Source organism: Furipterus horrens, unplaced genomic scaffold (genome assembly GCF_987537825.1).
Source record: "Furipterus horrens unplaced genomic scaffold, mFurHor1.1.pri manual_scaffold_17, whole genome shotgun sequence".
Taxonomy (NCBI): domain Eukaryota; kingdom Metazoa; phylum Chordata; class Mammalia; order Chiroptera; family Furipteridae; genus Furipterus; species Furipterus horrens.
The window spans coordinates 24,714,141-24,730,414 of NW_028327187.1; the positions used below are offsets into that span (position 1 = coordinate 24,714,141).

At 37.3% G+C, this 16,274-nt stretch overlaps 1 protein-coding gene and 1 non-coding gene across 2 annotated transcripts in view; both read left to right on the forward strand.

The window, feature by feature from the left end:
- HS6ST2 (heparan sulfate 6-O-sulfotransferase 2) overlaps positions 1-16,274 on the forward strand; it is a 353,000-nt gene that overhangs the window by 15,185 nt on the left and 321,541 nt on the right. The gene's annotated exons all lie outside the window — the stretch shown is intronic.
- LOC149990704 (U1 spliceosomal RNA) lies at positions 4,533-4,696 on the forward strand. Its single transcript, XR_016508700.1, has one exon. It is a non-coding gene; the product is annotated as a U1 spliceosomal RNA (small nuclear RNA).

Consider the following 16,274-nt stretch of genomic DNA (forward strand, 5'->3'; position numbering starts at 1 on the left):
ACATATATGCACCCAACATAGGAGCACCGAAATACATAAAGAAAATACTAGAAGACCACAAGAAAGATATTAACAACAACACACTCATACGAGGGGATTTTATCACTCCATTATCCGCAATAGATCTTCAAAGCAAAGAAACACCAAGGATATACAGGCATTGAACAACACACTAGACAAAATAGACTTAATTGACATATATATATAGAGAGAGAGAGAATTTTTCACCCCAGAGAAGCAAAATATACGTTCTTTTCAAATGCACATGGGACATTTTCAAAGATAGACCACATGATAGGATTCAAAACAAGCCTCAAGAAACTCAAGAAAATTGAAATCATATCAAGCATCTTTTCAGACCACAATGCCTTGAAACTAAAAATCAACCTCAGAGAAAAAATCAGACACCCAAACCAATGGATAATGAATAACATGCTATTAAATAATGAATGGGTTAACAATGACATCAAAGAAGAAATTAAGAAATTTCTAAAAACTAATGATAATGAACACACAACAGCCCAAAACCTATGGGACACAGGAAAAGCAGTCCTAAGAGGGAAGTTCATAGCACTACAGGCATATCTGAAAAGGCTAGAAGAATTTCAAATAAAAAGTCTAACCCTAAAGCTACAAGAACTAGAACAACAACAACAAACAAAGTCTAGGGCAAGAAGAAGGAAGAAAATAATCAAGACCAGAACAGAATTAAATGACATAGAGACCAAACCAACAGTTCAAAAGATCAACAAAACTAGGAGCTGGTTCTTCAAAAAACAAAACAAAACAAAAAACAAAATCGACAAGCCTCTAGCCAGGCTCATCAAGAAAAAAAGAGAGAGGACCCAAATAAAAAAAAAATCAGAAAGGAAAGAGGAGGAATCACGACTGATACCACAGAAATACAAACAATTGTAAGAAATTACTACAAACAACTGTATGGCAAGAAATTTGACAACCTAGAAGAAATGGACAAATTTCTAGAAACATATAACCTTCCAAAACCGAATCAAGAAGAAGTAGAAAGTCTCAACAGACCAATAACAAAGAAGAAAATTGAAACAGTAATCCAAAATCTCCCTGCACACAAAAGCCCTAGACCAGATGGCTTCACAGGCAAATTTTACAAAAGATTTAGGGAAGAACTAACTCCTACACTCTTCAAACTATTCCAAAAAATCCAAGATTGAAAAGTCCCAAACTCTTTCTATGAAGCCAGTATTATTCTAATTCCAAAACCAGGTCAAGACACAACAAAAAAAGAACACTACAGGCCAATATCACTGATGAACATAGATGCTAAAATCCTCAACAAAGTATTGGCAAACAGGATCCAGCAACATATTAGAAAGATCATACACCACAAACAAGTGGCATTCATTCCAGGGATGCAAGGATGGTTTAATATTTGCAAATCAATAAATATAATACATCGCCTAAACAAAATGAAAGACAAAAATCACACGATCATATCAATAGATGCAGAAAAGGCATTTGATAAAGTACAACACTTATTTATGATCAAAACACTCAGCAAAATGGGAATAGAGGGAGCATACCTTAACATAATGAAGGCTATATGTGAGAAGCCTGAAGCCAACATCATACTCAATGGACAGAAACTGAAAGCATTCCCCCTGTAATCAGGAACTATACAAGGCTGTCCAGTCTCTCCACTCTTATTCAACATAGAGTTGGAGGTCCTAGCCACAGCAATCAGACTAGAAAAAGAAATAAAAGGCACCCAAATCGGGAAAGAAGATGTAAAACTATCATTATATGCAGATAACATGATGGTATACATAGAAAACCCTATAAACTCCACTAAAAGACTACTCAATATAATAAGTGAATGTGGCAAAATAGCAAGGTACAAAATAAATATACAGAAACCTAAGGCATTTCTGTATACCAACAATAAAATATTAGAGTCAGAGACAAAAAAGAAAATACCATTTACTATAGCAACAAGAAAAATAAAGTACCTAGGAATAAACTGAACCAAAGAGGTAAAAGACCTGTACTCTGAAAATTATGTAACATTGAAGAAAGAAATTAAGGAAGATACAAATAAACGGAAGCAAATACCATGTTCTTGGATGGGAAGAATCAACATCATCAAAATGGCCACACTACCCAAAGCAATTTACAGATTCAATGTAATCCCTATTAAAACACCAATGACATATTTCACTGACTTAGAACAAATACTCTAAAAATTGATATGGAACCAAAAAAGACCCCGAATAGCAAAAGCAATCTTGAGACCGAAGAACACAGCAGGAGGAATCACAATACCAGACCTCAAACAATACTACAAAGCCACTGTGATCAAAACAGTCTGGTACTGGCATAAGAACAGACATATAGATCAGTGGAACAGAATAGAGAGCCCAGAAACAAACCCAGTCCTCTATGGTCAACTAATATTTGATAAAGGAGAAAGGAACATAAAATGGAGTGAGAAGAGCCTCTTTAGCAAATGGTGCTGGGAGAACTGGACAGGGACGTCCAAAAAAAAATGAAACTAGACCACCAACTTACACCACACACCAGAATAAACTCAAGATGTATCAAAGACTTAAATGTAAGCCCTGACACCATAAAAGTGCTAGAGGAAAACATAGGCAGGAAAATTTCAGATATCCCATGTAACAATATTTTCACGGATATATCTCCTAAGGCATTAGAAATAAAGGAAAAAATAAACAAATGGGACTACATCAAACTAAAGAGTTTCTGCTCAGCAAAAGAAAACATCAGAAAGATGAAAAGGAAACCAACCATATGGGAAAACATATTTGCCAATGATATCACAGACAGGGGACTGATTTCCAAAGTATATAAAGAGCTTATATGACTCAACATCAAGAAAACAAACAACCCAATTAATAAATGGGCAAAGGACCTGAACAAACACTTCTCCGAAGAGGACATACAGAAGGTCCATAGACACATGAAAAAATGCTCAACATCATTGGCCATCAGAGAGATGCAAATAAAAACCACAATGAGATATCACTTTACACCAGTCAGAATGGCCGTCATCAACAAATCAACAAACAACAAGTGCTGGCGAGGATGTGGAGAAACGGAAACCGTACTGCACTGTTGGTGGGAATGCAGACCGGTGCAGTCACTATGGAAAACAGTATGGAATTACCTCAAAAAATTAAAAACGAAACTGCCTTTTGAACCAGCGATTCCACTGCTAGGATTATACCCGGAAAATCCTAAAACACCAATTCAAAAGAACTTATGCACCCCTATGTTCATAGCAGCCCTGTTTACAATAGCTAAGTGCTGGAAACAGCCTAAGTGCCCATCTGTAGATGAGTGGATCAAAAAACAGTGGTATATTTACACAATGGAATACTATGTAGCAGAGAGAAAGAAGGAACTCCTGCCATTTGCGACAACATGGATGGAACTAGAGAGACTTATGCTTAGTGAAATAAGCCATGCAAAGAAAGAAAAATACCATATGATATCACCTAATACAGGAAACTAAAGAACAACATAAACGAATGAACTGAATAGGACAAGGAGCAGAATAGCAGTCAATAGGGGGAGGGGGGGAGAGAGAAGGGGATAAGTAAGGGAAGGGTTTAGTCAAAGAATATGTATAAATGACTCATGGACATGGACAACGGGGAGGGATATGATTGTGGGAAAAAGTCTGGGCAGGGTGGGAAAGAGCAATGGAAAAAAATGGGACAACTTTCATTGAAAAACCAAGAAATAAAAGAGGAAAAAAAATTCATACCACTCAAATCAATCTATAGATTTAACATAATGCTTATCAAGAAGCCAGTGGCAGCTCTGGCTGGTGTGGCTCAATGGATTAAGCACTGGCCTGTGAACGAAAGGGTCACCAATTTGATTTCCATTCAGGGCACATGCCTGAGTTGCAGGCCAGGTCTCCAGTTGGGAGCAAGCAAGAGGCAACCTCATATTGATATTTTTCTCCATCTCTTTCTCCCCCCTTTGCCTCTCTCTAAAAATAATTAAATAAAATGTTTAAAGAAAAAAGAAGAAATGAATGGCACAATTCGCAGAACTAGAACAAATAACAAATATTACAGACATTTTTATGGAAGCAAAAGAGACCCAAAAATGGTCACAGAAATCTCGAGAAACAAGAAAAACATCGGAGGAACCATGCTGCCTGATATCAAACTCTGTTGCAAGGCCATTGTAATCGAAACAGTATGGTACTGGCATAAGAACAGACACATAGACCAATGCAACAGAATAGAGAACTAGGAAATAAACGCATGTCTTTATGGTCAATTAATATTCTACAAAGGGGGCAAGAACATACAATGGGGTAAAGATTGCCTGTTCAATATATAGTGTTGGGAAAATTTGACAGATATGTGCAAAATGTGAAATTAGGACACCTGCTTACAGCATACACAAGAATAAACTAAAAATGGATTAAAGATTTACCATAAGGCTTGAAACCATAAAAATCCTAGATGAAAACATAGCAAAATCTTGGGCATTTGTTGTAGAAGTATTTTTTTCTGATACTTACCTGGCAGGGGAGATACCATGATCATGAAGGTGGATTTCCCAGGGTGAGGCTTATCCATTGCACTCCGGATGTGCTGGCCCCTGCGATTTCCCCAAATGTGGGAAACTCGACTGCATAATTTGTGGTAGTGGGGGACTGTGTTTGCGCTCTCCCATGGGAAAAAAAATATTTTTTTCTGATATATCTCCTCTGGTAATAGGCAAAAAGGAAAATAAACAAATGGGACTACGTCAAACTAAAAAGTTTTTTCACAGGAAAAGAAACCGTCAACAAAATGAAAAGGCATTCCCCTAAATGGGAGAACATATTTGCCATTGATACATCTGATAATGGGTTAATATTCAAAATTTATGAAGAACTTATACTACTCAACACCAAAACAAACAAACAAACAAGAATCCTAACAATACAGTTTAAAAAACAGGCAAAGGTCCTGAATAGACTCTTCTCCAAAGAGGACATACAGATGGCCAACAGACATATGAAAAGATGCTCAATGTCACTAATCATCAGAGAAATGCAAATTAAAATCAAAATGAGATATCACCTCACACCTGTCAGAATAGTATCAGTGATAAATCAGCAACATATGTTGGTGTGGTTGCAGAGAAAAGGGACCCTCATGTTCTGTGGGTGAGAATGCATATTGGTGGAGCCACTATGGAAAAAGTATGTAGTTTTCTCAAAAAATTAAAAATGAAACTGCCTTACGACCCAGTGACTCCACTTCTGGGAATTTATCTGAAGAAGTCTGAAGCACTAATTCGAAAGAATGTATCCATCCCTATGTTCATTGCACCATTATTTGCAATAGCCAAAATTCGGAAGCAGCCCAAGTGCCCATTAGTAAATGAGTGGATAAAACAAGCTGTGGTATATTTACATAATGGAATACTATTCGGCTATAAAAAAGAAGGAAATCCAAAGTGAAATAAGCCAGTCAGAGAGGACAAATACCATATGATTTCAATTATATGTGGAATCAATGGAAAAAATTATGGATACAGAAGACAGACTTGACAGCTGTTAGAGGGGAGGAGAGGTTGTGGGATTTGGGTGAAAAGGTGAAGGGATTAATCAGACAAAAAAGACTTATAAACACACACAACAGTATGGTGATTACCAGAGGTAAAGGGGGGTGGGAGAGGTAAAAGAGTAAAAGGGGGATAAATGGTGACAGGAGACTTGAATTTGGGTGGGTAACAGAATGTGATATATAGATGATGTATTATAAAATTGTACACCTGAAATCTGTATTATTTTACTAACCCATGTCACCACAGTAAATTTAGTAAATTTTAAAAAATAACTGCTTTGGTAAAAATCATATTGGGTCAGTTTTTCTGCCTATGTGAGAACAGTTTTTCTTTATCTTGAGTAAAAAAAAAACATTTTTGAAATAAAAAAGGAAAGCATTTGGATTGAAGGAATGTTTAAAACAAAACAAAACAAAACAAGAGTATATGAAGGCTGGAGTCCAGCTAAAGTTACCTCACTGATGTCTAGTCTGGAATGGAAGTGGTACTACTGACCAATGCAGGGGTTGACAAGGGGATCTAGTTTGATCTGGGAAGGTACTGAGGAGTTGTGAATGGTCTGTGTTGCTTATAATTCTAGTGACCAGGACTTGTAAAGAAGTGAGAACTGGGGCTGTGGGGTAGGTTAGGGCTTGCGTGTATATGTAGGAGTCTGTGAACCCAGTTAATCTAAATTCACAATTGACATTATTATTTAAATGATAGCTGCAATTCACATGTAGCACTCAGTCAAGAAAAGAAAAATGTTTGAATAGAGGAAAAGACAGACAGTTGCAATTACATAAAAATGAGAAATGTTCATCTGTCAAAAAAATAGCCAACGTGAAAAGGCATATACCAAACTGATGCAAGTAGGTACAATAAATAGAGAAAAGAATGACATCTTTCCTGTATAAAGAATTGCTACGAATTGATTAGGAAAACAAAGCATATGACCACACAATGCAAAAAATGGGAACCACAGCTAGTTTGCAGTCAGAAAAACTGTTTAGTTTCACTGGTACTGAAGAAATGCAAAATTAATTAACTATAGGAAAACTTTGTGCTTCTGCAAATAACCTTGATTAAAACAAAATACAACAAAACAAAAAGTCAAATACATCACCATCACCACCAAACAAAAAGAGATAGTCGCCAGTGTTGACAAGTTGAGGTAAATACCACAATTTTCATACATTGTTGGTGAGAATATAAATTCGAATGATACTTTTAGAAATAAATTAGATAATATAAACAGAGAACATTAAAATATTTATTTCTTTGAGTCATGATTTTTTTTCTGGGATTTTATCAAAAATCATAACCCTATACATGTTTTCTTTAACTCACTATTTATTCATTAATTTATTCAACAAATATTTTTTAAATATCTTTTATCACTGTGTTTGGGTACACTGTGAGAAATAAGGCAGATGTGGTCCTTGCCTTCCTGGAGTGGGACAGAGAGATGTGAAACAAATAATTGATTACATAAAATTGTTAGAAGTGCCATGGGGGAAATGCATAGGGTGATATAACGGTATACCAGGAGGCTAATGCGTTATTTATGAGTGCAACAAATTGAAAAATCTGAACATCCACATGGAGGAGAGTGATTCAAGAAATATCAGTGCATCCACTTGAAGAATTATTACAATACGATTTAAATGTCCCTTTATAGAGTATGGAAAAATTGCTGGTGATTTAATGTTAAAGGAAAAAGATAATTATGGATTCAGTATAACTACAATAACTATGAGAGAGAGAGGGAGGGATGGAGGGAGAGAGGGAAATGCACAAATGATCTTCCTGCCCCTCCGAAATCTAAGCATGAAGCATGTAAGAAAAATACCAGGATATTAATAGATTGATCAGTGATTTATTTTCTTACTCTGCTTCTGTGAAGGTTTTGAATTTCATTTATGAGTATGCGCTACTTGGATAATAAAAGTAAACATTGACGATTTTTAAAATGATATTTTATTACGGCTGTGATAAATTATACTCATGTCTACTTTTTGGTTCCTGAAGACTATGGCTGGTTATTTCATTAGTTTCATGATATCTTGGGAGTCCTTAATGAGGAAAGCAATCTCAGCTGAGTAAACTTTCAAACTGAAAGGCTGCTGATTTTCCTGATGACTGGCTGTTGTATTTCAAAGAATCGATGGAACTCTTACACCAGTACAGTATAGAGATATCTGAGAGGATTGCTATTTTTCTTCTGTATTTAAAAGTTAAATAGAACAGGAAATTAATAATGGCACACAGTTGGAAGCATAAGGGTTATTGTGTTCAGCCAGAGTCATCTAAGAAAGCCTGGACTTTGAGTCTTCCTGAGCCTCTTTCCAAGAGAGCCAATACCAGAGCTAATTATCTGGCTACAAGAATGAAGTCTTGGGGCTGGTGAAGGGCTATAGTTCTGAATACCTATAACTGATAGCTTAGACCACTTAGTAGTACATGTGCTGCCCTCATCCAGGAAAAAAGGGGATTCCACTCTGCTGGAGCAGCTGCCTCCTAGGGCATTTTCACTTCATAAGAGCATCAGCCCAGTTAAATATAAATTAAGCTGATTAAAGCACTTCATTACCCAACTGCTCTGGTTATCTGAGATATTACTATATACAATGAGTTGCATAACCATTTTGAAACTCCACTGAAACTACGTTCTAGGTACAAGTTCTTTTGCTAATGTAAAGACTGTGCTTTGTAGTTGAAAAGCCAGTATCACCATTTTGTGACAAATCGAGGTATGTGGTCACTGAGTTTAGGAGGAAAAAGTGTATAAATTGGATGTTCCCTCTTCCATTAAAGCATAGTGGAGAATCCAATTAATGGTATATGTCCTTTAATACAATGTCATTCATGTAAGCTTAAAGAAATACTTGTCTAAACTATAGTCAAATATTTATTGGCAAAAGAGCTTTTCTAGTTTTATTAGGTATTGAACTTTGTGTATTGTTCAGTTGGTCTTATTACATCCCATTTGTTATTCTTGCCATTTTGCCTTTAAGAACAGTGTCAAAGACTTTGACACATTTCAGAGCATAACACTAAATAAATCTGTCTGGCACATTCCACTGCTTTTCCTGGAATTTTATAAAAATTCAAATATAGGCACACGTGAAAATTCAAAATAAACTTCAATACATGCAAATTCTGCATAAATTCCATATTTATAACTTAGCAGTAGTTTTGAACTTGTTATCCTATGATATAAATGTTTCAAATTTGATCACATGGGAATTACCAATAAATATATTTTTCTGATTGAACTGTAGGTTCTTTCTTAAGTCGTAATCTAAGCTTCAGGACTTCCGGCCAAGATGGAGGCTTAGACGGACACGCTAGGTCTCCCTCTACAACTAGAGAGGAATACAACTACTTCAAAACAAAGGATAACTAGAAATTCCAGAAAATAAAACTACACGGAAGCCCAACATATGAAGTTATAAACCAGCGGTGCCATTTGGGCAGGTAAGAGTTAAAGAGGGCAAAGCTGTTTGCGGAGCGGCGGGGCGGCGAAAAATCCCGGCGGCAGTCAAGCCCCTGGCAGTGTGCGACCCCAGCGCTGGGGAGAGCGGCCACCGCATCGCCTTGAACAGTGAGGCCCAGGGGGGTGGGAGGACGGATCCCGGTCTCCTAGCTGAATAACTGTGTGAATCCATCTTGGACCCCCGCCCCCAAAGAAAGAAAGCACCACAGGGCTGCGAAATAGGTCGCAGACAGGCGCCGGTCGCTGACTTGTGACGCGTACGCAGGCACTGCCCCCGACAGCCGGCCCAAGAAAACAAAACGCATCTGTCAAAATGAGGCAGACAACTATAGAAATCCCGGTGACACAGCTCACCAGGCAGCAGATAGAGAACCTGACAGATGAACAGATAAGAAACCTGTCAGAGGCTCAGTTCTGGGTCATTGTTATCAGGTGGCTTACAGAATTCACAAAAGAGCAGGAAAAAGATAAGAAAGAAGCGAAAAACCTTCATAACAAAAGGAACAAAACCGCATACGAGACAGATGGTGAGGAAAAAAAATCCAGAGTTCATTTCAACAAACTGGAATATGGAGAAGGAACAAGCAGTCAACCAATGCAGCGAGAGGAAATGGGAAGCAACAATGAGAGGATCAGAAACCTCTGGGACAGCTATAAAAGGCCCAACATAAGAATCATTGGTTTGCCAGAGAATGAGGAAGATGAACTAGAACTTGAAAAATTGAGTGAAAATATAATAAAGGAGAACTTCCCAGACTTGGGGAAGGGAATAGACTTGCAGGTCCAGGAAGCAAGGAGAGTTCCCAAGAGACTGGACCCAGGGAGAACCACTCCAAGACACATTATAATCAAAATGTCAAAAATTAAAGATAAAGAGAGAATCTTAAAAGCAGCAAGAGAGAAGAAAAGAATTATGTACAAAGGGGTCCCAATTAGACTATCAGCAGACTTCTCAAGGGAAACCCTACAGGCAAGAAGGGACTGGCAAGAAATATTCAAAGTAATGAAAATCCAAAACCTACAACCACGAATACTCTATCCAGCGAAATTGTCATTCAGAATAGAAGGACAGAGAAAGTGTTTCCAGGACAAAATAAAACTGAAAGAGTTCATTAGATCCAAACCACTGTTATATGAGATGTTAAAGGGACTGGTTTAAAAAACAGAAGCTAAGGAGATGAAACAAAGGCAAACTAAATAGGCAACGAGAGTGGAAAAGGAACTGTGGGTACGGGAAGCATATTGGGGGGAGGTCAACAGGGAGGGGGAATGGGGAAAGGGAGGGAGATGATATAGGAATTGGGGATCAAGGTAGGAGGGAATGGAATAGACGGAGAGAGGTTGGGAGGAACTGTATGCACAACTAATGGACATAATCTAAAAGGGGGGGACAACTGGAGGGAGGGGGGCCACCGGGTGGAGGGGAGCAGAGGGAAGGGAAATTGGCACAAATGTAATATTTTAATCAATAAAACACATTAAATCTGAAAAAAAAATAATAATCTAAGCTTCAATTCCAAGATATGGTATAAGAGAATAATTTGCACCTCAATTACTCTGAATTGTCAAGAATCATGTTCTTCCACAATTTAACTGTCTGTAAAAAGGATTTTTTATTCAATTTGATTGCTTTTTAAATTTTACTAGCAGACATGCCCTGATGAGCCTAAGAGAATCAGGCTGTTTCTTATGAAGAATTTAGTCCTAATGAATCACTTCCATGCACTTTTCTGAAGGAATACAAAGCAATAGAAATATGCAAAGCATTGATTTACATTAAATGGATTAGTCCTGTATGCAGTATCCCTTGCATTAATTGACTTTTCCCCATAACTGTGCTAATGAAGACAAATCTTCAGTGTAATATCAGGTCCAATTCACTCATGGAGATCATTGGACTTTTGTTAACATCCTACAGGAGAGCCAATGGAAGCAAAAAGTGTTTAGGAATTGGTTAGAGTGGCCAGGTTACAGCCAGGAAACACAGAGATGGTGTTGATCTTGTTAGTCAACTACTCAGTTATTACAATAAACAGAGCTGAGTAAACTCACCAGTTGAAACATACAGCTTATCACAGTGGATGAAAACACAAAATCTAGCTATATGCTATATATAAGAGATAAAGCTAAAACATACACAGATAGGATTGGAATAGATATACTATGCAAATACTAAGCAGAAGGAAGCTGATACAGCTAAATTGATATCAGACCAAATAGACTAAGAAAAAAAAAAAAACACTTATTGGGAATAAACAGCATCACTGGATAATTTCAATTCTTCAGATAACAATTCTAAACTTGTATGCACTTAATACCATCGTTCTGAAATATATGAAGCAAAAATTGACATAACTATAAAGAGAAAATATAAAATCTACTAACCTCTTTAGAAATTGGTAGATGAAAAAACAAAAAATGAGTGAAGATACAGAAGGTTTGAACAACACGATTGACAAGCTCAATGTAAAGGACCTGTACCTATTTAGAAGAATATGCATTCTTCTCAAACACACATGGGACATTTTTGAAAGTAGACTATATACAGAGCCATAAAGTCTGGAAAACTTCAGTCAATAAGTATTCTGTAGTCCATACTATCTGCCTATGCAGTGATTAGTCATAGGATGTTGTGACCAGGCAGGTAGCAATAAGGGATCAGGCTCTAATTGAATGCATGAGGAGTATTAGTAGTCTGAATTATTTGGAAGTATTGGCAATCCATCTACCACATCATGTTTTAAAATTCATGTGCAAGAGTGAAGAGGTCCAAGACTTAGGCAAAAGGAATTCCTGTAAAGTGATGGTTTGACCCAGGTAGCTTGGCCTGACTTTCTATGAAGACCTATTCATGTTTAGAGGTATTAGGGGCATAACATATATTTCTCTCATTTAATTCTCAATATAACCTTCTGAGGTAGATGTTTAAAAAAACATTTAAAGATGAGAAAATAGAATTGGACAAGATATATAACCTGCCTAAATCTACAGAGCCAGTCAATATTAAAGTTGGCATTTAAAACCAATTAGGCTTCATGCATGGCCTGTTTGATATGTTTTAATGCCCACTAAATTCTCATGCAAATTTCCAAATGCCTTTACCCTCTGTTTTGGTTGTGGCTATACAAGCTAAGTGGAGCAGAGACCTGAAGTGACTGTCAGGAGATATCAGGATCCAACATGTTAACTGATTTTTCAAAAGAACCTTCAAAAAAGTTTAATAAAAATCATTCTTTACAGGTGAATTCTGAAGCTCTTTTTCCTCCCTCTTTAAAGATTTAGATATTTGATATATTGCAAATGCTTTCAATACTGATTTACACAGAATAATAATGTTTTAGGGAAAATTAAAAAAGAAAAGTTCTATTAGAGGAAATATTAATTTTTCCCAGATAAAGAAAATGAAGACCTTAACCATATTTTAATTTTTGCCCTGTGTGGACTTAAAATATGGTGCACACACTTTTTAAGATTTGTAAGAGGCTGAAGTATCTCACTTGTTCTGGAATGTTGGCAGTTGACTCATTAGTAATGTCAGTTGCACCGCTCTGACTGTGGCATGTTTCTATAAATCACAATTTTTTTTCTGCATTTGATCTGTGTAGACCTTTGAAGGGTGATGTGAATCAGTTCAATCAGGGAAGCTCATATAATCTTGAAGTATGAGGAGCCAGTGAAATAAAGATGCTTGCTCTCGAAACTGAGTGAGTGGTCTCAGAGAAAATCAATCCCAAAGCTTGCTCTTATCCCAGAAGCTCACCATGAAAATAATAAAAGTGTATTTTATTGCTAAAATAATAAAGTGAGGGTAGAAAATTCCCTTAGGGGTGACCTCTCTCTTTTAGAAGAGGCAGCTTTAGAAAAGTGCTATTAAAATATGCAAATGAGGATGAGACTACCAGTCTGGCTGACATTAGTGTGGGCAGCAAAGAAATTAGGTTGAAGGCATGGAAGAATGGTTAAAAGTTGCCCAAAACATCTGGAGGCCGGTGTGACCTTGGGATGATGGCCACCTCAGCAGATGCTTTATGGCTGAGACTTTGCTAAGTAGAAGATTAACTGGTACAACATCTAGAAGGTTGAAAACTGTCTGAGTTTAATTGCCTGATACCCTAGAGGTAAAAAAGCTTAGTTTTGTGATTGGTTTTGCTGAATGTGCTATGCTATGTTGTAAAAGTATAATAGGCCAACTCCAATTCATTAAAGCATGTTGAAATGAAGCATATTGGGATGCATGAGGAGTAAGTAGTAGGTTATTTATGTAAAAAATACTTCAATAAAAAATTAATGGACATGCAGAAATAATTGTATGCATAAACATACTGTAAGATTAATGAAATATAATTAGACTAATTGAGAATGTGGAGCTGAAGCAGGGTATTTCAAAAATACTTTAAATTTCTAGATAAAAAGTTCTATGTGTATTTCTTTTAGATAAGAACTCATGCTTAGCATCTACCACCCTCAGTCTGTTCTTTGTGACTTGGAAGCAAAGCAAAAGCAAAATGAAAAGGTACCATTTTTAGTGTAGCTTTTTATCATCTTCTGACAGCTTTTGTATTTATAGCCATATGGGTGTACATTAAATCTGCATTTCCCTCTCATTTATATATTTATGAAGTTATAAAGATATGCACATGTACACACAAAATAATTAACCAAGTGATATGTGTTTGACAATGTTTGGTAACTTAATGCCAATTAGAGGAGGTTTAGAAAAACCCTGCTTTTCTAATCCGATTGCTCTCATGCTCTTTGGTTTATGCACTTAAGGATAGAATGCATTTAAAGTAACAGAATTTGCATACATGCTGCTTTGAATGAGACTTCTATTTATTTCAGATGGCTTTGAAAAATTATTATTGAGGGGCTTAGAGACCTGGATGTCACAAGATCCATTAGGATGAGACTGATAATCACACTTTTTGGTTTCCAGCAGTCCCTCCTATACAGGAGGGGATATAAACTTGTGACATGGGGTGACTCAAGATAGGTGGCTTAGTTAGACTGTTGAATGCAGCCAGATTAGTCAGCTCACCTCAGTGAGGGAGTCCGGTTTTTGCAGGCGCTTCACCTAACCCTACTGTAGGAAAGTGCCTCATTATTTTCCAGGGCTCAGATAAATGCTAAATAAGTTAAAGGCTGCATATGAGATTTGTATGCATAGAAGTATGCAGTTACATCGACAATCTCTCCTTTTTGGAAAAATATGATTAGAATGCCCTGTTTGTTTTGTTTTTAAAAACAAGTGATGTAACCATTATTAAATGTAGGGAGTTTATAGTTCCAGTATCAAGGTGTTACCAGACAGAGAGTGGCCTGGAGCAGGTCTGTCTCAGGCCAGCCTATAGTGCATGAGTTCTTGACTTTGTGTAGGAAAGATATCACAACACGTGTCCAGGTAATTTTGAGAGTATGTTTATGAAAGCTGGAGGCAGTAAGTAAAGGAAGGACCTAGGGTATAAGAAATAACAGGAGAGAGAGAGCCTAGGCAGTGCTCTGCTTTGGCTCCCTAGAAACATTTGCACTATAATGATTACAGGAAAGGAGAAAGCCAAGGTGGGGCTGCTGTCAGTTCACTGGGAAGTCAGAGAAGAAGGGGACCTCGAAGACAGGATCAGGGGGTTAGCTGGAGGCTGTCGGCTGCTATTCTGGTTGCAAGTCTCATGGGGACCCTTAGAGTTTAGAAGGAAGTATAAAGTTCATGCCTGAGAAGGGGCATAGGCAAGCTCTAGAGAGAGCCCACAGTGAGTCTTTATCTTGAGGGTTTTTATCTCTCTTCTGTGAGTGAGAATCTAAGGGGAGGTTTCAGCAGGATATTCATTAGCTTTCCACGTGCTTTTAAAATATACTGATGCATCAAAATGAGTATATAGGGAGGTTTGGGATTATTCTTTGGCCTGCTTTACTGTTTTACTTTTGTCTTGAGTCTGTCTGGCTCTAATTGGGTTTTTGTTATTTGTTTCCCTTGACTTCGTCCATCCTTGGGTTTAGCTGGTATAAATGGCATTATTTGGGTCTCTGTTCTCTATCTCCCTGACCAGAGTGATTTAAGCCATGCATTCTCTGGTTAGGGAGGAGAGGTATAAACCATTTGTTCTCAAGTGTCCTTGGTTGGGGAAGATAAGGTCTTGAGATTCACTAGCTGGCTGTAAATTGTTGAAATTATTTGGTCTTTAAAAATTTTCCTGTCTTAGTTTCCCTATTCCACTTGCCCAGGAATTTTCCTAGCTTCTCACTATCCTGTCAAAAAGGGACTGGGTGTTGGGCCATAGGCTGTGACACTTGTCACAGAAGTCAGGATTCCATGCTGGACAGCAAACAAGTCAGGGACCCCCCCAAAAAAGTCCAGCTCTTCTGGTTGCTGGGGTCTGACTCCAGGATGCAGCTCTTTTTGGTTAATGGAAAGGAGTTCTTATATGCAGTGAACTTGCTAAGAAGAAAAATCTGAGTGCCAGAAGGCCCAGGGTATGCTATGCACAGCTATGTTGTTTGACTCTTGGTTACATACCTTGGTGGTCTCTGAATTTAGCTTAGCATCAGAAATCTAGAAGGAAGAAAACAAATATTCTTCCTGAACTTCAAAAAGATAGAAATATTCAAGAAATTGTAGGACTTTCAAATTGAAATGTCGGAAGCTAAAGTTGGGTACAAGAAAGAGAAATACCATTGGGAAAAAAAAGATAAATTTTTGTCATAATTAAATGGCAGGTTGCCTATTAGTGACTCTCACCTCAGATGCCACATGTAGCTTTGGGGACAAAGAGTGTACTCACATTTGCTTCAGGGTCCAGAGGGCTGCAACGGCTCCCTGCAAACTGGAAGCTTTAATAGTGAGCCCCTTAGGCCGCAGAGCAACTGGAGGCTTTCAGTTTAAAATATTGGGGCACCATGATTCTTCTGGATTAGGAGAGCTGGTATGGGGTGCCTCTTATAGTTCAGTATGATTCACTCAAGATTCATCCAAGCTGTTTCCTGTAGCAAGAGTTCATTGTTTTTTATTGTTGAAGACTATTCCATGATAAGTACATACCACATTTTATTTAACCATTCACCTAATATTTGTGCTGATTCTAGTTTTTGGTTATTATGAATAAAGCTGATATAAAATTTGTGTATAGGCTTTTGTGGGGCAATAAGTGTTTATTTTTCTAGGATAAATGTTCAAGAATGTAATTGCTGGGTCATTTGGTAATTACATGTTTAGTTTTATAGTAAG